This window comes from Podarcis filfolensis (assembly GCF_964270895.1).
Source record: "Podarcis filfolensis genome assembly, chromosome: 12".
Taxonomy (NCBI): Eukaryota; Metazoa; Chordata; class Lepidosauria; order Squamata; family Lacertidae; genus Podarcis; species Podarcis filfolensis.
Window position 1 is genome coordinate 45,791,699 of NC_139614.1, and position 25,954 is coordinate 45,817,652.

Below are 25,954 nucleotides of genomic sequence, written 5' to 3' on the forward strand. Positions count from 1 at the left end.
CCAGAACCTTCACTTTTGCATAATAAATAATAAGGGCCAGCAGACAATTACATAGGTGGAAATAGTATGCAAAACGATTGGAATTCAAATTTGTTGTGCAAATGTAACTGGAGGTAGCTTAAGTAATCAGCTGCAACGGGTTGATTTTCCTCCATTGTTAGAGGTTAATACAAAAGCTCTCCAGTTTATATCAGAAGCAGCCTTACTTCAACTGCAAATTGGCACATATCCCATTAGTATTTTCATTCTATGACATCTCCTCTGATAGACTTAGATGCACAGGCTGGCAAATATTAAAATTAATTGGGCTATTATATTTAAGGCAGAGGGGAAAACAAAAGTCTTGGTGAGGGAAATTCTGGGGGACAAGTAGGTCTGACCCCAATGTCCAAGACACCCTGGAATTGAATGGAAGATTTTTCTCCCCCTATGTCAGAATGGTTTGCTAAACTGGCAGATCCTACTGACTGGGGTTAAATGATTGCAATTAAAGGAACAACAAGAGCAAATCTTTTTACCCCCCAATGTACTAATCATGATTGAAAAAAAAAATGCCTGAAATGCGATTTTATTTCTAATGACAATTATTTGGGGATTGGATTGCAATTTTAGTTTTGCTAATTAGATCCACTGCTGCATTTTCATACTCGCTCATTGCATCCTTTGACGATTCTCACCAGAATTGCATTTCCACACTGGCCACTTTGCAGGCTACGCTTTAATAATTCTCAAGACAAATATGAGAGGGGCTTGATTATATTTTGTGACAGCGGTAATGTAAACCATCTTCCATGTTTCAGTTTCAGAAATCATCCTGGTCGCTGAACCATTAATTCTAAGAAAAAAACGACTGTTTCAGAGGGATTATCCAGAAACAGATTATAAGCATGTATAATTCTTATGCAATAAATTGAAATTAATATACTGTTTACCCAAAACCTTAAATAAAAAAAAGGTAGGTGTGTGTGTGTGTGTGTGTGTGTTTAATTTGGACATTCTAGAATACATTGAACAGCAAGCACAAGTAATGTGCGGATTTGCTTTAGAATAACAGGAGGATTTAGAACAAATTTATCAACGTGTTAGCTTCTCAAATGTATTAGGTATCTGAAAACAGCGCTCAAAACTCCCATTGTTCTAGGCGCGTTTTGCGACAAGGAATTTAATTAGTGAGAAGCAGTTTCTGCGCTCTGGGCGCCGTCCTAAAATTTCAGATTAAAACTGCAGAGTGGAAGCAAAGGAGGACCTTTTTCTGCCTCCCCACTTCCAGCCACCCTCTGGAGAAGAGACCCTCTTAAGAATATTTGGGGGGCTGGCAGGGGAAGCATGGCTTTGTTTTTTGCAGTCTTTAGATGAGGATTAGCCCATGTGAAAAATGAATGTAAGATTTTAGCCGGTTCATTCATTTTCAGCTTTGTATTCTTGTTATAAAAAAGTGTGCCGAGACATTCCATTGTTGTGCCCCTAACCTAGGTTTAAGGCACCATTTAGCTCCTAGCTTTCATATCTCAGTTTCTAACACTGTTTGAAAATGCAATAAGGTCTCCCAGGACCTCTCTAATCTTGTTTTCTCCTTAGCAGCGACTGTATGTCTATATAGGGGTGTGTTTTTTCTCACCACCCATAACATTTGCTTCCAATGATCAGATTTAATTTCCTAAAAGGAATGTGCTCATGCTACGATTCTTTCCATGTTTAAAACAGCTTGCAGGGTCTCTTAAGTGTTTGTTCAGTTTTGGCCACACAGATGAGAATCACCACCCAATTTCTTGGGCCACTTCTATCCCTTAAAAGTTTTAACGGTCAAAAAGGAGCTGTAAGGTGCCAACAATGCACCTATTTCTGGGAGGGGTGATGCTGATTTGGGAAAGTTGCTGCAGAGATTTCTTCCACGTGATCATGGGCTTATGTGTCCTGGAGAAAAGAGCCACATGGCTCAGTCTCCCATAAACACAATACAGTGGTACCTTGGTTTAAGAACAGCTGAGTTTATGAACAACTTGGAATAAGAATGCTACAAACCCGGAAGTAGGTATTTTGATTTGTGAACTTTGCCTTGGAAGCAGAACATGTTCCGCTTCCTGTTGAGTGTGTTCAGTTTGTAAATTGAGTTCCCCGCTGCTAATCAGAGGCTTCTTGTTGAGTCTGTCGGCTGTTGAGTCCCGAGCACCCACACAACAAAGAGGTGATATTTGGAGCTTTTGTTTTTGCGATTTATTTATTTTTGTGTTTTCGTTTGCGTGGCTTTTTCATTTTTTTGACTGCGACTTGTTCTTTGTTTTATGGGACTGACTTGTGACTGTGGCTTGTGACTTTGTTTTTGTGACTGTGTGGAACCCAGTTCAGCTACTGGTTGATTGTGTGACTGTAGGAATAGATAAAAGCCCCCCCCCCCTCCAAACAATGGCTATCATCAGTGCACGTAAGGAAAGAATAATAATTTTAATTTTTATCATCTACAATACTGTCTTGTTTATTTTATAGTACAGTACATTGATTATTGCCTTCATTTTATGGATCAATGCTCTCATTAGATAGTAAAATTCATGTTAAATTGCTGTTTTAGGGGTTGTTTTTCCTCGTCTGGAACGGATTAATCCATTTTCCATTACTTTCTATGGGAAAGCAAGCCTTGGTTTAAGAACGCTTTGGTTTAAGAACGGACTTCCAGAAAAGATTAAGTTCGTAAACCAAGGTACCACTGAATTTTTCGTAATTTTCGTAAACCAAGGTAGCACTGAAAAGCCACGATGACATCTTTTTCAACAATGCCCCAATCACATAAAAATTTTCAAAATGCAGTGCCTCTTGAGTCCGAAAACATGTCAGAGGACTAATAGATGGACAAAGATCCTATGAGCCCTTATCGTGGCAAAGAGACTTACATTGCAAGCAAGAAATGATAAACACCCACCATCCACAGTGAAGCTCTCACTGCCCTTTCTACACTGGAATTAATGACTTACGATTGTCAATCTCATTTAGATACCTCTTCAGACACATGGACTGCTTATATGACTCTACAGATTCTGGCAATGTTTTTCTCACTTTGCCTCCCTTGCCTTCTGTTATATTTGAGATTTTATATATAGATACACACACACACACACACACACACACACACACACACACGAGTCCAGCACACAGAGTCAGACTCACAAAGACTCACAGACTTATTGAGCAGATGATGAAGAAAATAACTAAGGCGCTATCCCCTAATACTGATACAAAACTCAAAGGAGCCCTCAAAACCAACACAGTGTAACAGCACCAGTATTTACGGACAGCTTTTAAAATATTTTACAGAAATCCCATTTTATGGTAATGTTGCTTAATAATTAATTTTGTTAATCTTAGGCTTCGACTTCAATTTCATTCAGGTCTGCTTCAAAGTGGCAACTTCTGTTATTTAAAGGAGCATTAGAGTGGGCTGAGGCACGGAACATTTTTAATGAACTTACTATAATTGAATGCACAAACTCAAATAACGCAATCTGAGGAAAAATAAGGAACACTGCAATTACTGAAGCAATCATAAACATGGCTTGATAGACGAAAATACAATTTCTAGCTTTACAAAGGCACCATGAATTACTAGAGGTGGGAGCAAAGATCCATCTTAAGGGGGGGGTAAGCAAAGAGTAGAAACTTTTTGATTTTCTGAGGCTGAAAAGAAATGAGAACACCACCACAGCAATTTGGGGTGGTTTCCAGAAAAACCTTGAATTATGGGAGGAAAGGAAGCTTAATGAAAGCCCTGGAATCCCTTTATTTTTTTCCAACCAAATCATACCCACAGTTCCATAGCCTTCTACAAAGATTAGTTAAATGGGCAGAAGAAAATGGTCTAGGTCTCCTGTAACTTTCCTGTAATTCAAACACTGATTTTAACCCAAGATTTAGCAATCTGGTCTAGCAGCTAGATTCTAGCAGAAGGTAACTGTTAGACAAGATGAGAATAAAAAAATTAAAGCATGTATCCAATAACTAAGACTTTTATTAGCTACTTCATGATCCTAAAGCAGTATAATTCTTCACCCTCGGAAACTCACGGCACAAGCAATTTATTAGCCAATAGCAACCTCGTGCCAGCATTCCTTGGGAATTCTAAGAAATAAATAAAAATCACTGCAGTTTTGGAACCAGCAGTAAAAAGCAGGATAGTTATAGATTGCAGCTCACATCATATGTGCACCACTTCCCAGACCAATGGTGGGAGCACACTGGATGCAGCTGACGTGCGGGCAAGCAGCTAGTGCTGCTGTGCTACCCCGAACATCAGCTGTTCTGCGGGGAGGTTGAGCAGCTCAACAAAGCCTCGCTGCCCCTCCAAAATGCAAGGAAACCTGCCCCAGAGGGTCTCTGAGGTGGGTCTCCTCCAGAGCCAGGAAGACTCTCCAGGGTGCTCCCCATTTTACGCAATTTCGCATATGCGTGTGGAGGCCTGGAATATAATTGTGTAAATGAGGAGTCACCTGTACACCTCTCAATACCAGTTCCTGGTGAACAACAGTGAGAGAGGGTGATTATGCTCATGCCCTGCTTGAGGGCATTCCACAGGCATCAGATGTCCCGCTGAGAAATGGACTATATGGGTTTTTGGTATGATCCTACATGATTCCTGTTTATCTATTTTATTTCATTTATAGCCCACCTTTCTTCCAATGAACTGAAGATGGTGTACATGGTTGTCCCTTCCTTCCTAACAACCCTGGAGGTAGGTTAGGCTGAGAGGCGGTGACTAGGCCCTGTCAGGAGCTCACCCTACACTTGAGTAGGACCCTGGCAGAGAGACATGCCCAACTGGCATGTTCTCTCCCTCCTGGTTGATTGTTCGGGAGCTTCAAAAGCTTTCTTCAGCCCGAACATCACAGCGACCGATACCAAGCGACACCGGCACACTTAGGGATCCGCAGAGTCTTTGCAGCTTGAGTAACAGACCTCAGCAACTCAGCATTTTGGCTAATCTACTTTATTTACATATAAACACACACGGAGCACTGCAACATGGCTCCCTCTCTCTAGTATCAGGCAGCAAAGAGAGAGAACAAAGGACAATAGTCCCACTTCAAAGAACAGAGTAAGACAAACATCCTGTCTCCGTCACTTCCCCCTCTGTGGAGTCAAAACATACACCATCATGTGAAAGACAACAATCCCATGACTGCAATCACAGAGCAGGAATTCTAGCAGGCCCAAGGTCACCAAATGAGTTTTATGGCAGAGTGGGAATATGAACTCCCAGGTCCCAAACAGACACTCTTAACCACAATAGCACACTGACTCTCTTATGTTCTTATACTGATAATACCTGGTTAACTAGGACTGCAGTTACACAAGCACTAATTCAATCCCTGATTTGCCACCTCCGGCACTTTCCTCCACCTCTATTTGCCAAGCTTCGAAACTGCATTAAAACCAGAACAAAGATTTCTTTGGGTAAATCCTTTCAATGCTGCTGAGTTATAAATCTTTGCACATAGAGTCCTCTAAAGGAAATGGTAAGAGACTAGGCTATAATGGTACTGATGGATATTTATACCTCATTTCCTTGCTTCTTCCGCCTTAAGAGATTCTTTTCTCTCCCTTCAAGTATGATATAATTGAAATGGAAGAAAAATGCCCACCTAATTGTGCAGATGCTCTGTTAATCACTTATTTCAATTCAATTAGTTTCAACAGGATAAGAATGTAATCTGACAGTCTAGGGAGCAATAGGTATTTTGGGGTATAGCAAATTGCGCGATAGCATCTTGCTCTGTTCCCCCCACCCCCCAAATCAACCGACTGAAGCTAATATGTTTGCTTAGCAATGCTTTTTAAAAAAGAAAAGAAAAAGAATAACCGGATGACTTTTAATAAATGTAGTAGATTTAAGGATGAAAATAAAATCCCCATTATGGCGCTTCATAAATATTAGCAAGTTTTATTAAAAGCAAATACAGGTGCATTTGTGCAAAGATAAGTGGTTCTCTCATCGAGGTATCCATGGAATTTGCTTAGCGATGGAGCTTGATCAGCAATATCTGTGCTGGTAACACCCAAGTACACCCACACTAACCATAACAACCCCAGTATATCTTGCCAGTTGACACAAAACAAGAAATGACTGTCGAAAACCTGAACCCTTTCCTTTTGCACCTCTCTCCTCCTTTTTCAATCACTTTCCCACAACCCAAATCATCCCCATGGTGTTAAAAGATGTATGGAGATGATCAAGTAATCTCAAAGGACACAGCCCTAGCCCTGGCTGCTGACTGCCATATGCTCAAATCCAGTACCCATGTGTGGAGCTGTGTACCAGCTGGAAACACAGCTAAGCCATTCATTTTCTCAATTTCAATCAAAGCTGGTTTGGAGGGGAAATAGCATCAAGATGCAGTATTTTGTAAGAAATAACAGGGCAAATGCAGGATAGATGTGGATTTCAGCTCACATTATGCATACACCACAGGAACTTCCTTAACAGCCTAGGTGTCAAGGAAAAGGAGACCTGCCTCTTCTATTGCTTATAAGCTTCTAGACCCAATTCAAGGTGTTGGCAATGGTTTGGGGGCAAACCACCCAGATTGCACCTACACGAAACTGCCAGAGATTTGAGGTCAGTTACAGAGACCCTGCTCACCGGGGTCAAAGGCCCACCAAGAAAGGTTAGACTGGCTGGTGCAGTCGCAGCCAGTGTGGTGAGGCAGAGGTGTGTATCCACCTGCCTATAGCTCACTTGAATGAGGCCAGAGGCTAAGAGTGTGAGCAGAGATGCTCTCACATTAAATCCCGTTTTAGAAAGGAACACACTAAGCAGCCTTAGGCAAGCCACTGTTTCAGTCTCAGTCCGCTCCCAAACAATATGGAAATATTAATACTGATCTACCTTGTAGGGTTCATCTAAGTATTGCTGAGCCATAGAATGCTAGACCATTATTTTTTATTTTTTGCATATTTAGAGCTATATGCATGAGCTGCAACAAGTCTGAGCAAGGTTAAACTCCGGCTGGTTTCTCCAGCATCATGTTTGAAGCTGGCTTGTTCTGGAGCTGACCAGGGTTTGTTACAAACCATGGTCCCCGGTTCATGCTGCGTTGCTCCCAGATTTTGTGAAAGTGAAACTAAAATCTGCCACACGAACATGGAAGCTTGAGCCTCACTTAGGCTCATTCCAGCTCTCACACACAGCCTTAAACCATGGTTTTTAACACACACAGTTTTTAACACAGAAATGAAGCAACTGAAACTTTTATAGCAGGGCTGGCTAACCTCTGACTCTCCAGATGTTATTGGAGTCCCAGCCAGGACTGGCGAAAAACTACACCTACTGTATTTTCTGGCGTATAAGACTACTTTTGATGTATAAGACTACTTTTGATTGATGCTTTTGAATTATAAGACTACTTATAATTGATGCTTTTGAATTATGGTGCTGGAGGAGACTCTTGAGAGTCCCATGGACTGCAAGAAGATCAAACCTACCCATTCTTAAGGAAATCAGCCCTGAGTGCTCACTGGAAGGACAGGTCCTGAAGTTGAGGCTCCAATACTTTGGCCACCTCATGAGAAGAGAAGACTCCCTGGAAAAGACCCTGGTGTTGGGAAAGATGGAGGGCACAAGGAGAAGGGGACGACAGAGGACGAGATGGTTGGACAGTGCTCTCAAAGATACAAACATGAGCCTGACCAAACTGCGGGAGGCAGTGGAAGACAGGAGTGCCTGGCGTGCTCTGGTCCATGGGGTTACAAAGAGTCGGACACGACTAAACAACAACAAAACTACTTTTTAACCCAGGAAAATCTTCTCAAAAATCGGGGGTCGTCTTATACACCGGCTACAGCAGCAGCTCCTGCAGCAACTCCCCACCAAAGGATAAAATGACAGCAAATTAAATCAGAGGACACCAAGCTCTCTAGATGAAGCAGAAATACGCTTGAAAATTGGCCCCAGAAGCCCCCGGCCACTGAGAAGTGGAGCGGATTTCCGAGCCAGACTGGAGACTGGTTTTTTTAAATTTCTATTTAGTGTGTGTTGGAAGAGGGGTAGTCTTATATGGCGAGTATATCCCAAACTCTATATTTTAACTGGAAAAGTTGGTGGTCGTCTTATATGCCCAGTCATCTTATATGCCGGAAAATACGGTATTTAATTTGTGTTTGTCAAGACAGCTGTTAAAGGTGGTAGGGCTCATAAGTGTGCTGCTCACCTAATTCTGCATGTCTAAGCCCCATATACAAATAAACAGGCAATTCCAAGGAGGTATGCTTATGATTGCCACCATAATAAGTCAACCCAATTTCCTGAACTTGCACACCCAACTTGGGTCTGTTTTACGCCTGAGGTTTTCTCCCTCTATGCCTTCAAAAATTGCAAGACATTTTACAGCTCTGGCTTTCACTGTAGTGAGAGATCTCCAAGGAACAATCCCAAGAGCTAGAGGCAATAAAGTCTGGGGAATTAATTATCCCAGAGTTTATTCCCCTTTTGATTCCTTTTATTGGGAAAGGATCTCTCTTCCTGCCACCTGACAGGACCTCGCATACTCATGCCTTTCCCCCCACCCCAGCACACACATATTTCTGCCTGCAAAACTAGGAAGTAAGCTGGGTTGCTAAGGGCCAAGCCATTTCTATTTCCTCCAAAGAGGGCAAAAATAGCTTACCAGAATCCAGAAAATCTCCCACAAGGATGCCACACACTTTAAAGAAAAAGCAGGCGGCGGCTGCTTCTCTCCCCCCTCTTTCTTTCCTGCTATCCAATCATTTGCAGGATAAATCCTAAAGCTAGTTTCACTCCCGGTTTTTCTCTCTCTCAAATCGTCAACACCTTTCTTATCAGCGGCATAGGTTAATTTCCCAGCTCTCTCTGCCTACCTCACGTTGCTTAAGGGTCTCCTTCCTGCCTTACGGTTAAAACTGTTTTAGAAGACCATTGAACTTCATCTTTCTGATCAATGATCAGCAGCCTTTAAAAGCTTTTCTCAGTAGGCTTAGTTGCAGCATAACCCTTCTCTCCCCCCCCCCCCCCGCCGCCACCACAAATCAGGTGCTCACAAAGCTGTTCTCGAAAATGCCATGGACTGATTCAAACCAACACGTTTCAGAAACATGGGGTTGCCTGTGCTGCAGCTGCTCAGAGACTGAATAGCACCAATTGGGGCAGGGAAGTCCCACAAAGCTGGTAGGCACTGATCAAATTACTCAAGCAAGGATTCTGAATACATACTCAGCTTCAGATGGTGGATATAGACAGGGGAAACCTATGCCACTTACAGGAACAATTCCCCATCCCCAACGGAGAAAGGATGTGAAAGGTTGTTTGGGCATGTGCATGACTCCCTTAGCTTATGGGCAACTCAGTGTGTTGTCCTCCAGGTGTTCTGGATAGACTACAGCTCCCATGATCCCTGACCGTGCTGGTTGGGGCTGATGGGAGTTGGAGACAACACCTTATGGAAGGCATCACGTTAGCTATCCCTGCCCTAGCTAGATCCAGGCATTTACCTAATGTAGTTATCCTTCAAATTGTCTCAGTCTCAGTCAGTTTTATTGCACACAGCCAAAGGCTGCCGCAATGTACACAGAATTATTTGACAATTAAAAGAAAATATACTGAATTGATAAAAAAAGACTTAAAACATTTACATTATTAAAACATTACGTACTCTAAACAAAGCTATAAAAATACCCCAATGTACAAATAAAAACATTAAACAATAAAATTCATAAGCTAAAATCATCACATGGTCACTAATGTTAAAAACAATATCAATTAATACAGTGTGCAATTTATACTCAGAGTGTCATACAAATTGTCATACAGTGGTACCTCAGGTTAAGAACTTAATTCGTTCTGGAGGTCCGTTCTTAACCTAAAACTGTTCTTAACCTGAGGTACCACTTTAGCTAATGGGGCCTCCCACTGCCGCCACGCCGCCACCATGCGATTTCTGTTCTCATCCTGAAGCGAAGTTCTTAACCCGAGGTACTATTTCTGGGTTAGCGGAGTCTGTAACCTGAAGTGTCTGTAACCTGAAGCGTCTGTAACCCGAGATACCACTGTGTGTGTGTGTGTGTGTGTGTGTGTGTGTCATTTAAAATGAATGAAGCAGTGTCTGCATCAAAGGGTGGATTGTTCCTTGAACATGGCCAGAGCAGTCCTGCCAGCCCCCGAGCTTCAACTCAAGTTGTGGATATTTTTGTTTACAGTATTTTTGGTATGGGTTGGAAAGAGGGCAACAGAAAGGGCATTTAGAGGGTGCTCGCCACTTTGGGGGAAATCATGTGCTTTAAATGCATGTAATGTAAATAAAAAGTAGAGACATCACCTTGCCAACAAAGGTCCGTATAGTAAAAGCTATGGTTTTCCCAGTAGTGATGTACGGAAGTGAGAGCTGGACCATAAAGAAGGCTGATCGCCGAAGAATTGATGCTTTTGAATTATGGTGCTGGAGGAGACTCTTGAGAGTCCCATGGCCTGCAAGAAGATCAAACCTATCCATTCTGAAGGAAATCAGCCCTGAGTGCTCACTGGAAGGACAGATCCCAAAGCTGAGGCTCCAATACTTTGGCCACCTCATGAGAAGAGAAGACTCCCTGGAGAAGACCCTGATGTTGGGAAAGACTGAGGGCACAAGGAGAAGGGGAGACAGAGGACGAGATGGCTGGACAGTGTTCTCGAAGCTACCAGTATGAGTTTGACCAAACTGCGGGAGGCAGTGGAAGACAGAAGTGCCTGGCGTGCTCTGGTCCAGGGGGTCACAAAGAGTCGGACACGACTAAACAACTAAACAACAACAACAATGTAAATTTAAAAAATCCTTTTGTGCAGCAACGTGTCTTGCACCTTTCCCCCAACACTTCTGTCCGTCCCATCTTTTAAGAAAATCCCAGCAACACAAGGGGGGTCTGGTCATTATGTACTGCACTATAATGGATCTCAGAACAATTAACTCTCGGTTCAACCTGAGATTGTCCTATATGCTGTTATATCCTTGCGCCAAAGACAGAACCCTTAATCCTGTTCTACGAGCTGTGCCTATGCAATGGATCCTAGTTCTGAGCCATAAGACTTCTGTACTTCTTCCTGTTTATAGCTATTAGGAATAAATCCAAAGAGCAGGCCTACTCAGTGCACTCTTTCCAAATGAATAACACGGATTATTATCATCAGCAGGCATGCTGGCATCAGGTGGATTGAGAGTGCATTCACTGAGAAATCTGGTAAGCTCAGCTGCCTCTGTGTGTGCCTGCTTTTGAACTATATTTAACTCTTACTCAGCATTCTGTTCACACTCCTGTAAAATGTTGCTCCCTGGATTGCAGCGGATGAGGGTAGCGCTTCGATTCTCATTTAATTAAGTGCTCCGCGTCTTAAGAGGGTGATACCGCTGATTAGTGCTCTCGTTCCAAAGCATTTCATGAAGGAGAAAAGAAGGTTACTTGCTGGTAAACAGAATTCTCCGATTTCATAATCTCCATCGGGACCTACTGCCCATCATTGTAAAAAATATATATATTCCCGATATTGAAGACAAAGAAGAGACAAGGCCACATCTTCACCGTACATTTAAAGCATCGTACCGTTTTGTCATGGCTTCCCCAACAAGAATCCTGGGAACTGTAGTTGGTTAAGGGTGCACATCCCGTGCATAGCTTGGAAGGGATTAGGAACAATAAATTAAATAACTAGCAATTAGTTGGCCTTTCAATGGACACCCCAAACCAGCTGCCGGAGCTAACCACGTGAGAGTGAGGGCCAATGAGATGCAAGGGGGCAACGGGGCCAAATCAGACACGACCGCAAGTAGAATGATAAATGCCTGACACAAGTGCCAGACCTCAGTGACAACCGACTGATCAGCCAAGCAGATCCCCCTGAAATATAAGAATCCTATGCCTATTTCATTCCCTCTTGCTGCCTAAACAGAGAATCCGGTACTTGTCTCCGTTTGTCATTTCCGTCTGACTTGAGAAACCAATATGGTATCGCGAAGGCTGCTGTTACCTCTCCACGACCCAAGTGCTCAAACCCACAAATCACATGCAATGGGTACAAACGAACAAAAAAAAATATTATTTAAAATCTTCTCTACAAATCACTCGGCACTGAACGCCAAAGACACGGTGGCCAGGGAGGAGGAAGAGGGGAGATGGGGGTGGAGTTTGGGTCTCCCTCTCCACCCCTGAAGATGGGTGACCAGGTGGGCCTGGCTGCAAGTGAGGGGTACACTCAGGCACCTCCATCTTTGCTCACCCCACCCCCCGCCCAGGCCCACCGGCCTTCAAGCAGCTTCCATAGAGTACCAGCTAGTGCTTCCCCCAACAAGCCCCTCAGCCTGGGAATTGCATGCACTCCTCATAGAATTGGAAGAGTCATCCAGTCCAACCCCAGCCATGCACAACTAAAGCAACCCTGGCAGAAGCACCCAACCTCTGATTAAAGACCTCCAAGGAAGGAGAGGTGAAATATACTCGGAGTCGAGAGTGGATTTCATGCTCTTTATTCAGCTCATAGTGGTGAGGAGGAATGGAAGTTCCCCCAGAATGTCTGCTTTATAGACATTATTTACACAATGGGCCCCACGTGACTGGCTTATTCCGGGATTCACCTGTAGGCCAATCAGGTTGCAGATTCACTTCCACCTGGAACTGGATTGGGTGGCTCCTGTGGACCAATCAGACTGCCGCATTCTGGACCCTATTGTTCTAGGACCAATCAGACTGCTGCATTCTGAATCCTATTGTTCTAGGGCCAATCAAACTGCTGCATTCTGAATCCTATTGTTCAAGGGCCAATCATACTGCTGCATTTTGGATCCTATTCAACTCAATACATAACTAGAGTCTATTATGGCTAGACTGAGGGGCCTGGGGCATTTGGGCCCAGCCCACGGGGAGGACGGGACTTTCTCCATCCCTTCCAGACGCCTAACTGCCCCCCACTACTTGGTCCCAGCCAGTTGGTTTGCACATGCTGGCGAAACGGCAAGGTCCAGCAACAGGCCGGGACTGAGCCAGACGCAAACCACACGCCTTGGCAGAGTCATGTTTATGATACTGGCAGTGGAGCATGGAAAGGCTGCTTATTTTCTTTCTGAACGAAACCGGCAGAGATTTCTTTGCTCCGGATCAACCTGGGAATTCCCATCTCCTCCCTTCATCCGCCAACCTTTCCCTTGTCACATAAACAGAGATGTAAGCAGAGATAGAGAGGGGCTGGCGAGAGAGAACATCGCTGCAAAGAGACAACAGCAGTCAGGGAAGGTGTCTGTGTGTATTGGGGGGGGGAGAAGCCTAGAGTGGAGTGGCAGACCTGCAAAAGGGAGGGGGGGTCCTCCAGTCAGAACAGCAGGCAGGAGAAAGGAAATAATTTCAGAAAGGGCTGAAAGGGAAGAAGGTCTCTAAGATCAGACAAAGGAAAATAGGCAAGGTTGTTTGCCCCCGTTGCTTAGTGGAGCCTTGTAATGCACAGTGAATAAACCACTACAAAAAAATATAGTTTTAGAAAAGGTACTGAAAACCCAAGAGGCATCAACGAGAGGGAGAAAAGTAGCCATTTTGTGCCTTCTTTTGTTTGTTTCCTATGAAGAAGTTCTAAAACAGGGGGAGGAAACCACATATATTTAACAAAATGTATATACCGCTTGATTGCTAATGGAACGTCTAGGCAGTTTACAAAAAACAAAGCATTAAAATGCTCCGAAAAAAGGTTTAAAACAGGATAAACTGAAAACCAACGGTTAAGTGAAAAACAGATAAAAACACAGGCTTGCCGGAACAAAAATTATCTTAGTCATAAAGAGTACATGAAAGGAGTGGAGTTGTAGGTGAAGAGAACAGGGAGGGGGCTCTCACTCTTTGCTCTTGCCCCCCCCCCCAATGAAATCCCTGTCAGGCCAAAAAAGGAACAGGGTTAGCTTGTGGGAGGCGCAAATTCCTCCCACAAAATCAAATCTTTCCTGCAATACGCTTTTGTGACAATTTTCAACCAAATGAGGGCAAAAGGATGCAACATTTTCTCTTAATAATTAATCCTAACCTCCTTCATTCATACAAAATATGCTATTTAGCAGAGGCTGTTCAAGAGCGCAAGTCTTTTGACACAATCCTCTCTTTATAATTTCTGCTGAACTGCGTAGGTGGCGGCATTGTCAGATTGCAAAGCCATCGTAACTGAAAACGGGGGGGGGGGGGAGAATGAGCAAAAGTGTGGGTGGGGGAGACCCCTGGCGTGACAAGCAAAACAACAACAAATGAGATGCAGTATCAGCAGCACATTTCAAAAAAAAAATTCCAGAGCTGTTTTCCAGAGAGGGTGTTGGGGGAAAGGTGCAAGAAATGATGCTGTACAAAAGGATTTTTTATTTACATTTCTGTAACATAAAGCACATGATTTCCCCCAAAGAATCCTGGGAGCTGTAGTTTGATAGAGGTGCTGGGAATTGCAGCTCTGATTTGCAGATGAGACTATGGAGCTCCTTGGATGATCAGCAGTGATTACTGAGTGGGAAGGTTGTGATTACTAGTTTATATTATATAATATTAAATTATATTATATATTAATTAGTTCGTTCACCCTAAGGTCCGAATGCGAGTTACAACAATATTTAAAATAGTTTAGAATAACTTAAAGTTACAGAAATAAGTTGGGTCCTAAAAATGTGCATCTTAAAAGTCCAAATGACAGGATAAAGATGCATGTCTTCAGCATTCAAAAAAAGCTGCATAATCTCTGTGGGAAGGGAGTTCCTCAACTTGGGGGCTGTCACAGAGAAGGCCCTCTCCCAGGATGCCACAAGCACACACCCCAAGCTTCTTAGTACCTGAGAGAGATGGTGGTCTTTCAGGTGTTTGAGGCTCTAAACAGCAACACGAGAACTTCGAACTGGGCCTGGAAACAACCGATGATCAATGTAGCTGTGTTAAAATGTGGCATTGTATGAGATCTGAAGCAAACTCCCAGCCATATGGCTGCTGCATAATGGCCCACTGTTGCAATAAATAAATAATAATAGTAATTATTATTATTATTATTATTATTATTATTATTATTATTTATACCCCGCCCATCTGGCTGGGTTTCCCCAGCCACTCTGGATGGCTTCCAACAAAATATTAAAATACAATAATCCTTCAGATATTAAAAGCTTCCCTAAACAGGGCTGCCTTCAGATGTCTTCTAAAAATCTGGTAGTTTGTTTTTTTTCCCTTTGACATCTGGTGGGAGGGCGTTCCACAGGGCAGGTGCCACTACCGAGAAGGCCCTCTGCCTGGTTCCCTGTAACTTCGCTTTTCGCAGTGAGGGAGGCCCTCGGCGCTGGACCTCAGTGTCCAGGCAGAACGATGGGGGTGGATGGACTTCCATAAAAGAGAACCACCAATACTAATCTTCTTGATTATTTAATTTCTACACTGCTTAACATATTGGAAATGTCTGAATGCGGTGCACAAAAAACTAAGGCAACAACAGACAACTTACACAAAATGGTACAAAAGTACAGTTACGTATAAAAGTGTTGCATTGATGCAAAGTTGTGTGTGTGTGTGTGTGTGTGTGTGTGTGTGTGTGTGTTTTCCTTTGACACACCCTTCCTCTCAGCCTCCGGGTTCTCACTCTGGGTTCAAACAAACTCTCAGCTCATCCACAAAAGCCTCACAGTGAGTAGAGGTCCTGGAAATAGTGGACATCAGCCTGGTCTCTCTACACCTGCCTTCTATGGGCAGGCCCAAAGTGGATGGCATTTCCTCAGGCTGCCCACAGTTCTGCCCCATTCATCTGCCCTGTCTACATCTACTTCCAGGTAACAGGAGGTTTGTTGAGTTTCCAGGGGGGTTCAAAGCATGAGGAAAGGGCTCCCCCTCCAGTCACAGCAATCTCTTTGCCCTCTGCAGATAAGTAAATCTAAAAAATGTTCTCGGATGCTGGAAAGTTTGAAAATCATCAGCCCTTAGTATAAAGTAAGTAGTTTAAACCATAGTCACCCACCATCATTGCACTATATTTTCTGGTCTGCTAAAAAAAGTTGGCTCTAATGTGGTTCCTCCTTGCCTTTTGTATCCTCCAAAGAAGATTTCCCACAGAGGATGCCAATGTGTGCCTTTAAAGCGGCTATTGTTAAAAATATCCCCTCTAATACTAACAACATGTTTACTTCTTTGTAATCTCATCAACTGTGACATTGTGTAATTGCAGTTTGCTCAAAAGCCTCATCTACCCACTCATTCTTGGAATGAAAAACAACCGAAGAAGCAGCCTCAAACCAAGGATCTCAACCATGAAGCCGAGAATGGCAATGGAACCGACTGGGGCAGCAGCAGGTGTTTAACAAAGAGTTATTACAAGCCGAGATGAGGGAGACATTCGTTCCGGTTCACATTTTAATGTGAACTCACCTAATTCACCCTTCCCAAACGGGTGCTTCTCTAGCCAACGCAGGCATGCAAACACACATATATTAGGGGAAAGTGTACAGAAAAAAACGAGTATATCTGTAAACTTTACATGCAAAGGTACAGTATATTAGGGGAAATGGTTAGCAAAACTGCATATATCAGGGGAGATGGGTACCAAAATAAGTGTATGTGCCTGAAAATGAAGGCGCATTTTCACATAGAGCATTTTTATTTTATTTTTTAAAAATCATTTTCCTGTTGCAATGGAGCCCCCGCCCCCCCCTCGCACCTTGCAAGGAGATGAGAAGGGCGCATAGAACATTTTTAAATAAATGAACCACAAACTTATGAGGAAATGGGGTGAACTAAACTCAAGTGTGGAAAAATGAAAAACTAAGAGCAAATTCCAATCAACAGATTCTTCCATTTGTAGTGCCAAGAATAGTCGCTCATCTCTAATAGCACTGCCTTAGATCAAGGGATCTTTACAATGACAGTGGCATGTTCCCATACTTCCAATAATGTTTTACTTTATTGTCTTGACAATTTATTCAGTAGCTCAGCCCCTGTCTGACCAAGAAAAAAATCTCAGGATAGGATTACACAGAAGAAATCCTCCGACTCTTCAACATATCAGGACACATACAGGTTTAACTTGCATCTTTCAGGAAAGAAAGAGTGTGTGTGTGACTTGGCTGGCAAAGGGCAGTTAGGAGTTAAATGAACAGGAAGTAGTTTAGCCTTACCACCCTGAACACACCTGATCTTTTCTAAACTAGGAAAATAAATTAGTTTGTGGGCAGAAGGCCCAATACTCATAGTGAACCAGGCCCAGAATTCCTGTTGGCTGGCTTGGTTACATAACCAGGCTTCCTCAACCTCGGCCCTCCAGATGTTTGGAGACTACAATTCCCATCATCCCTGACCACTGGTCCTGCTAGCTAGGGATCATGGGAGTTGTAGGCCAAAAACATCTGGAGAGCCAAGGTTGAGGAAGCCTGCATAAGACAATACAGTGGTACCTCGGGTTAAGTACTTCATTCGTTCCGGAGGTCTGTCCTTAACCTGAATCTGTTCTTAACCTGAAGCACCACTTTAGCTAATGGGGCCTTTTGCTGCCGCCACACCGCTGGAGCACGATTTCTGTTTTCATCCTGAAGCAAAGTTCTTAACCTGAGGTAATATTTCTGGGTTAGCGGAGTCTGTAACCTAAAGCGTATATAACCAGAGGTACCACTGTACACAAACCAACAGTATTGTCTACCTTACCCTTCCTCTTTCCCTTTTTTAACTGAGCATCTGAAGTGTTTCTGAGATGCCATTCTGGGGTGCTGGGTTCAACCCCCCTGACAAAAGCTTGTGATCAGTGTTGTTTCAAGTCACAAAACATGGCAAATGCAAGAATTTTCCTATAATCTTTAAAACTGGGGAAATAGCATGTCAAGGCAGCTGGGCTGACTCCATGCATTTTGCTACCTGAGGCAAAGGACAATATGGTGCCTCCCTCATTACATGTGCAACAGCTGACTAGACTGGCATTTGGATGTTACTTCAACACTGGTAATGAGACAAGAGTCCTCCGCCACACTTAAGGGCAACAAGATAGCTTACGGCATACAAAGCAGGCACACAGCTCTGTCTACTATCCATCACTCAGCATTTGCCACCTGAGGCTGCACCGTGTCTCATGGTAGGGCCGGCCTTCCAAAGCAGAAATACAATTGCATTGCCAGAAGCAGATAAAACCTACAGTACAAGATTTCTTAATTGGTATACTGAATTATTCATCTCTAAAAGAAGCACGTGGGTCTTCTCATGAATGATCCCCAAACAGTAGACTGACTCTGGGCACTGACAAATCTAATGTCTTTCGAAAAATTATATCACATTGTAATTTACAAGCTGAACCAGTTGAACATTCAAATGTACATTGGTAACATAGAACCATACCCTGTATATTACTTCCAAGAGTTTGGCAAATGAAATTTTGTTCAGTACATGCCTTTATACATGCTATTCAAGTTACAAGACAGCTCAGGTGGAATTCTAGGTAGTAGATTTCGATGCACAATCTCTACTGAGTCTACAGGGCGTGACTAATTCAAATTCTGTACAAATAGTTAATTTAATAGAAACATACCCAGAAGATCGGTGTGATGCTGATATCAATTACAAAAATGTGTCTCAAGGCCCAGGTTGCTAAAGCAGTAGTCCAAAGAAAAAGAAAAGGAAAAAATTAACTCAGAACTAACCGATTGTAATCAATGCAGCACAGAAGCTTCTAGCGGCAAGTGAAAAATTTTAAGATAACCAACTCATGGGGGATGGGGAGGATGAAGGTGACAGTCATGGTGGAAGAACTACAGAGTAGGTCAATCTAGAGTTGGAGTCAACAAGCCTGGCAGAGACCAGATAACATATCTGAACCCATAATGTCATAATGTATAGAAAGGCTGGAAAGAAGTTGAAATATGAAAGAGGGGCAAAATCCTGGAGAGCCCCTATCTGGAGATGTCAGGAATATATGATCAAATTAATGGTGTTGGTGGCATTAATTATAGCACTGGGCTCCTTGAATATCTATTTGGCAATTATTGTCTACAGCTCATGACTGGAACACGTCGGAATCAATCTTGGCTTACAACACAGGGGCTTTTCCATAATGCTGCACTTATTGCTCAGAGAAAAGCCAAACCACACACACAGCTCTGGGGCATGCACAGAGTTTCAGATGAACCTACCTACTTGGTGGCCGTCTTTCAGCATCAGCGAGGGAATTTGGCAGAGTCATCTGGATGGCAAAGCTCCAGGCTGAGCACACTCAGTATACGCACGATGTACATTTTAGCTGACAGATATTTACAAGATTGGAATTTGGGAATCTTCAGCTCAAGGAAGTCTAGCCAACAGTTAGCCAAAGAACTGTTGAGAATCTTGATGGTGTCATATGGCAGGGATTCATGTTATATGGTTTTTAATAAATAAATAAATTCTGTCATACTAAAATAGTGTCCAAGGCAACGTAGCAGATGGATGAGACCTGCAGGTATAGGGCAGTATGCAAATTTCATAAACAAGCAAATAAACCTGATATGACAGAAGTTCAGGTAATTACATAATGACAGGCTAAAACAAGTTTGTGATGGATTTTAAGAAAGGAAAGGTGAAAATGAATAAAGAAAAATGTGTACTTGGCAGGTGAGAAATAAAATTGTCAATACACCCAAAAGTGTTTTTAAAACAGATGCAACTAAAACAGAGGCTATCCTTGCAGTGCCTCACTCAAAGAGCAAAGCTGGTCTGCAAAAAGTTATAGGAAAAATCAACAGTAACACCATATTGCAATTGTACACGTCTAACCAGACACAAGTTCCAATGAGTTCACCAAGGCTTACTCCCAGGTATGTGTGCATAGTATTGTAGCCTTAAAACACAACATTTTGCAAATTTACCCAGAAGTTCCTCTGAGTTCTGTTGGATTTACTCTCTAGGAAGTGTTTAGGATTGCAGTGCAACCCTATGCATCTTTACTCAGAATTAAATCCCATTATGTTCAATGGGGCTTATTTATAGATAAGTATAGAAATATTGCAGTTATAGACCCAAAATGTTGAGTTTTATTGTATACAGCAGCCTGAGGGTGACCCTTCGAAGTGTGGAAACAGACCACGAAACCACTCGCACCAATTGGGAAGGGGGGAGAATTATATAATGCACTTCCAAGAATTTAAAGATCGCTACCGACAACAACACAGAAATATCAACTGCATATAGTAACCACACAAATATTTGACAATACTGGCAATCTAAGGACACAATGGAACAAGGAGGTGGAGAATGTTCTGAGGAGGCTGATGTTGCTCTATACCCCTTGCGATGTACTCACCAACCTCAGAACCAAAACTGAAAGTATGCCATACAGCGTCTTCAGTCAGGAATTTCAAATACCTCAATTAGTGGGAAGACGTACCAACAAAGAACCAAAACCAAATTCGAAATCAGTTTGAAGGAAGAGTTGCATAGTATTAGATCAGTTTTACTTGTTTCACATATACGTTTCTTGAGGCATCATCATTTCATAAGGTCATAAGAAGATCCCTGCTGGATCAGGCCAAAGGCCCATCTAGCATCCTGTTTTCACAGTGACAACCCAGATGCCTCCACAAGCAGGACAAACACAGTAGTATTCGCTTTACTCGTTATTATCAGTAGCTGGTATTAGAGATGTACTGCCTCTGTCACTGCAAGTAATACACAGCCATCAAGACAAAAAGCCATTGACAACCTTACCCTCCATGAATTTGTGGGATCTGCTTTGAAAGCCACTCGTTGCAATAGCCCACAAACCCAATACGTTGTTGTGGAGACTTGTTTTCTCCACAGGCTGATACAGGGAGATGAACTCCAGCCTGGTTATGGGCCTTGATAGTGAACTTCCCATCTGTTCTGCCTTCAGCCAATTGCAACAACCTATGACCATTCCCAACATTAGCCACATAAGGCAATAGTAGTTTGAGCTGCCATGACATATACTGTGCACAATAAAGAGTGTCAAAGGTTCAGCTTGGACTGGGACTCAGAAAGAAAACTGTGCCTATACGTACAAAAGTATTAACATCTAGTGTAAATGGATAATTTCGTATCATTTGTGCATAAATATCCCCAATATGTTTAAGTCAATACCTTCCAATTGCACCCGTTTATTAGATACGTCTCAGCAGCTGTGCAATTTACTTCTTGGTTAATAGCAGAGCTTTTCTACCAACTGTCTCGTATTTGGCTGTTGGCAAAATTCAGCCTGCCTTACCTGGCAAGTGGATCTCATAACCATTAATGTATACAGGATTTTAGAATTCAGAATACTCCTTGTCTTTCAGGAATGAGGCCGAATATGCTATACAGTACAGATGTTCCCATCTTAAAAAATTAATTGGTGGGATACAGTGCCTGGTTATATTGAAGAAACTATCTAACACGGTTGGGTTGCTTCCCATATTTAATATAAAATGGGTGTCTTTTTTCTGCATTTGATACTGGAAGGTATGCCACAGACATTTCTTAGACATATAGCTCAGCAGCTTTAAGTTCTACCTGGGAAGGCCTTCCCTATGAGGCTTTTGCACCCCAATCCAGTTTGGGGTAAGGAAATTCTGGTGTGTGTATGATGGTCCCTTACCTGCAGAAGTCTTCTCATTCAATTCAGTGTTGCAAGAAGCTCTACTCAAAGGTGAAGTACTCAACCAAGCGGCTTTCAGCTGTTGTTATATACAGTTACTGACTCACACCTGTGTGCTCCTTGCCATGGAAGGAGACCAACCAGCTCCCAGCAGCCTCTGCTTCTCCCCCCCCCCCAACTTCCTAGAGCATGCTGGAAGCCCAGAATCTCTCCAAAAGAAGATTTTTACTGCCTTCATCTTTAAGTCTGCATAATTCTCCTGCAAGTTATTTCTTTTTAAGTCATTTGGAACTTTTTTCGTCTATATTTTACTGCCAACAGTTTGGAGGGTTGTTTGCTGTAACTTCTGAAAACTGAGTAAAATTTTCACTTATTTGTAAAGCTAAGTGCAACTTATTCTATCCAAAGTATTTTTGTGGGGAATGTTTGTTTGAAGGTGGGTGAGGCCAGATGTAAATATAAGTTTTAATGTGCTTGGAGCAACTGTCATTGTGCTAAATCTGCTATGAGAGAGTAATGAATCTCTCTTCCAAACCCCTCTCTCCAGCATCAGCAAGCCTCATAACCTGGTTTGCAATAAGGGGTAAATATTGAGCTACCTTACAGGGTTGTTGTAAGGTAACAAATGCAACCTGAAAGTGCAGCAAAATAATGACTGCTAGCCTTGCCTCCATTTTTTTTCCTTTTCCAATAGGCAGTCAACATTTGTGTTTTTACAGAGCAAGCTCCATTTTCCTTCAGTGTTTTATGGTGGCAGGGTCGCCCACTTCGATTCCCACCCAATATCATTACATTTTTTGTTAACTTCCGGAGCATGCCATTACTGCCTTGTTTGTTCATTTGGTTCCAATCCTGTCAGCTCCTCACCTAAGTTCACTATTGTGCATATGAACACCCAAAAGCACTACTTAAGTGCAAAGTATTATAAACAGGTAAGAGCAAAGGTTTAGAGTAATGAAAACATTACCTCACTGCAACTCTCTCCTGCCTCACAGTAATGTCAGTGAAATGAACACTGTGATCCTATACAGTGGTACCTCAGGTTAAGTACTTAATTCGTTCCAGAGGTCCGTTCTTAACCTGAAACTGTTCTTAACCTGAAGCACCACCTTAGCTAATGGGGCCACCTGCTGCTGCCGCGCCGCCGGAGCCCGATTTCTGTTCTTATCCTAAAGCAAAGTTCTTAACCTGAAGCACTATTTCTGGGTTAGCGGAGTGTGTAACCTGAAGCGTATGTAACCTGAGGTACCACTGTATATGTCTACTCATAAATAGAGTTTTAGATGTACTTCTTCATGTACAACCTAGTTACAACTATGGCACTTGCTCCCATAAGGGAGCAGTGATGGCAACCATCTTTAATGGCTTTAAAAGAGGATTGGACAAATTCATGGAGGAGAAGACTATTGATGACTACCAGCCATGATGGTTCTTGCTCTGCCTCCATGGTCAGAGGCAAAACAGGTCCTGGAAACCACAGAAAGGGAAAGTGATCTTGCACTCGGGTCCTGTTTGTGGGTTTCCAAGAGGCATTTTTTGTGAAATACCCCGAGATCTTCAGATGAAGGGTGGTACACAAATTTAATAAATCATTATCATCCTCATCTGGTTGGCCACAGTGAGGATAGGATTTCAAATGGCCCACTGATTTCAAATGGCCTCCCTCCCAGTTTCAGCAGCATTCCCCACACCCCCAAACTTGAAGCCGATACCACGGTTTATGTCTGGTGCATCAGAGATGGCATTTTACTTGCCAAGCAATAGGCGTTCTGTATGCTTCATAACAGTCACTGAATTAGCACTTCTAGCCCATGGAAAAACTACTGATACTCTAGATCAAAGCGCATGCTGTGAACATCCTGGGGTCACATTTGGGCAACAATTTTGTTGACAAAGGCAACAGAGGAAGCGGGAATTCTGTTAACTAGTCTGCAACCTAGTCTTGGAACCCCTGCTGAGAATAATATTACCATATACAGAATGGCATTTATTTCTAATGGCTCCTCTTCTGAGCTCTGTACCATATGCTGCTTTTTTGCAGCAGCAGCAGCAATAATAATGATAATAATAATAAGAATGATGATAATAATAAAAAATTAAAAAGAAAATACCCCAGTGGTCTCCGCGTTCAGTGCAAATCCTACAAGGTTTTCCTGAACAAATAGCAGATAGTGACCTTTTGGCCTTTGTTTTGCATGAGAATTAACATCAGTATTCAGTAGTTACTACTGTGACTAGGGACTACTGCAAATGCCAGATTCTGATTTAAAACTCGGGTGTGTGTGTGTTTTTTAAGAACCCAGAAGAAAAGGGGGTCTTTGAAGCTCATCTGCATTACAGATCAGGCCTCTCTGAGAAAATCAACCATCCATAATTCATTACATGTTTCCTGCAGGGCTTGGAGACAGCAGCGATCCTAGCAACAGCAGAGTCATAGCAACAGCTGCAAAGCCGGCCAATCCAGCGTCATCCTTCCTTATGCAACGTAACCAATCAGAATGGGGAGAACCAGGCTGAAATGCTGTCAGCCAACTGGTTATTCTGTCATAAGCCTAGTTTTTAAACTAATGTGTGCTATTGGAATTTTCACTAGCATGCTGAAGGGGAAAAGGTCTGAAGCCATTTTTTTGCTGAAACGTAGAATGAAATGAAATGCAAAATTGTGGACTTGAAAAAATACTCCGTTCTTCCAAACTGTTAGCCCAGTGCATCAATTAAGTATATTTAGACTATTCCAGTGTACTATCACTTTCATATGGAGCTCATCACAATATCATTGGTCAAAATGGTTTTCATTATGATAAAACAGCGCATTTTACAGACTTAGGCTGCAATCCTAGATCCAGTTACCTGGCAGTAAGCCCTATTTAACTCTGTGGGACATAATTTTGAGGAGACGTATTTAGGATTGCGTTGCCAAACTTTCACATTTATTCCTCCATCACTGCTTGCTGAATGATTTTCCATATTTTATGATGTGTTTATGCTTAGCCACAAAACTACATCATTTGGGGTGGGGTGGAAATAACAAAAGGTGCCATACGTTGCTTAAGAGCTTGGTTAATTGTGGCTAGTTGTTCCCCTCCATTGTGATGTCAAAACAGCTATGCTTTCGCAATCTAAAACATAACACATTAAAAATCGGAGATCTGCTTTTGAAATGCTTTGCTGTTTTGATTCTTTAATACAAACTGCTGCGGTAATTACAATTTTAGTGGTATTCTCCTTGGGATGCTAATAGTTTACTGAGCATCATGTGATGTGATGTTTGTCCTGAAAACACATAGTTGAGAACAAAGAAAATAAATTGTCTATGGGCGTATGGAAACAAATGGAGATCAGAAACCGTATCATACTCACTTGAGCAGAACTTACAATTTTAAAACCGCCTGAGTCTTCGCAGACACCACTCTGCTGTATTTCATAGCTGGTAAGGATGCCAGAAAATGTTTATAAACAGGATACTGATTACCATATTTTTCCGTGTATAAGACGCCCCCATGTATAAGACGCCCCCTATTTTGGGGGACTCAAAATGAAGAAAATGCACTATGCACTATTGTGTATAAGATGACCCCTTATTTTAAACTTCAAAAATTTAGGAAAAAATATAGTCTTATACATTGAAAAATACGGTATTTTCTTTAGGAAGGTTCAATAACTTATAGTGGGGTGTTGAGCCAGCACCCCTTCAAGTGGTGCTGGACCACTATTCCCCACCTGCACGGTCAGTACCGGATTTATGTATAAGCTAAACAAGCTATAGCTTAGGGCCCCACTCTCTTGGGGGCCCCAAAAAAATTTAAAGGAAAAGAAACTGGATGTACATTTCCAAAATATAAGATAAAAAACAAATAAAAGAAAACCTGCATACAGCAACAGTGTTTTGTGTTGTGTAGGCTCCTATTTGTTATGTGCAAATGGCTTTAGATACCTATTAGGCCCATAAATTACCATATAGCATATATGCAACACAAAAAACAGCGACAATTTGTTGTTGACAAAGGACAGCTGGACATATAAAGGGCCCCATTACCTTCAGCAGCGTAGGGCCTCATCAAAGTTCATGGTGGATGATCAGGGGCAATGGAACCTGAAGCTCAACAACATACAGAAGGCCACAGGTTTCCCATGCCTAGTGAAAAAGACATGGCTCCTGCATTGTCAAGAACTAGCAGTAAACGACACTGTGGAAGTGTGCACTCTTTATTAGCAAGAACATGATCTGTGCAGACTTGGCAGAGTGTCAGGCCTAATATGCACAGCAGCTCATCCCCAGTTGGTCTTGAACCCATGGATCAGTTGCAGGTAGAAAGTCCTTGCCTCCCCACAGCAGCCTAAGTCCCCTCCTTTTCCAGGGTTTATCCCAAGCAATTGGAGACTGTGCCTACATGAAGC

At 42.5% G+C, this 25,954-nt stretch overlaps 1 long non-coding RNA gene across 3 annotated transcripts in view; it reads right to left on the bottom strand.

The window, feature by feature from the left end:
• The window catches only part of LOC310746310, a 107,006-nt gene extending 85,328 nt beyond the window's left edge, over positions 1-21,678 (bottom strand). For all 3 annotated transcript variants that reach the window (XR_014540612.1, XR_014540613.1, XR_014540614.1), the window contains exon 1: positions 21,557-21,678. This is a non-coding gene — a long non-coding RNA (uncharacterized lncRNA). The remainder of the gene's footprint in view (positions 1-21,556) is intronic.
• Between the last annotated feature and the right edge of the window lie 4,276 nt (positions 21,679-25,954).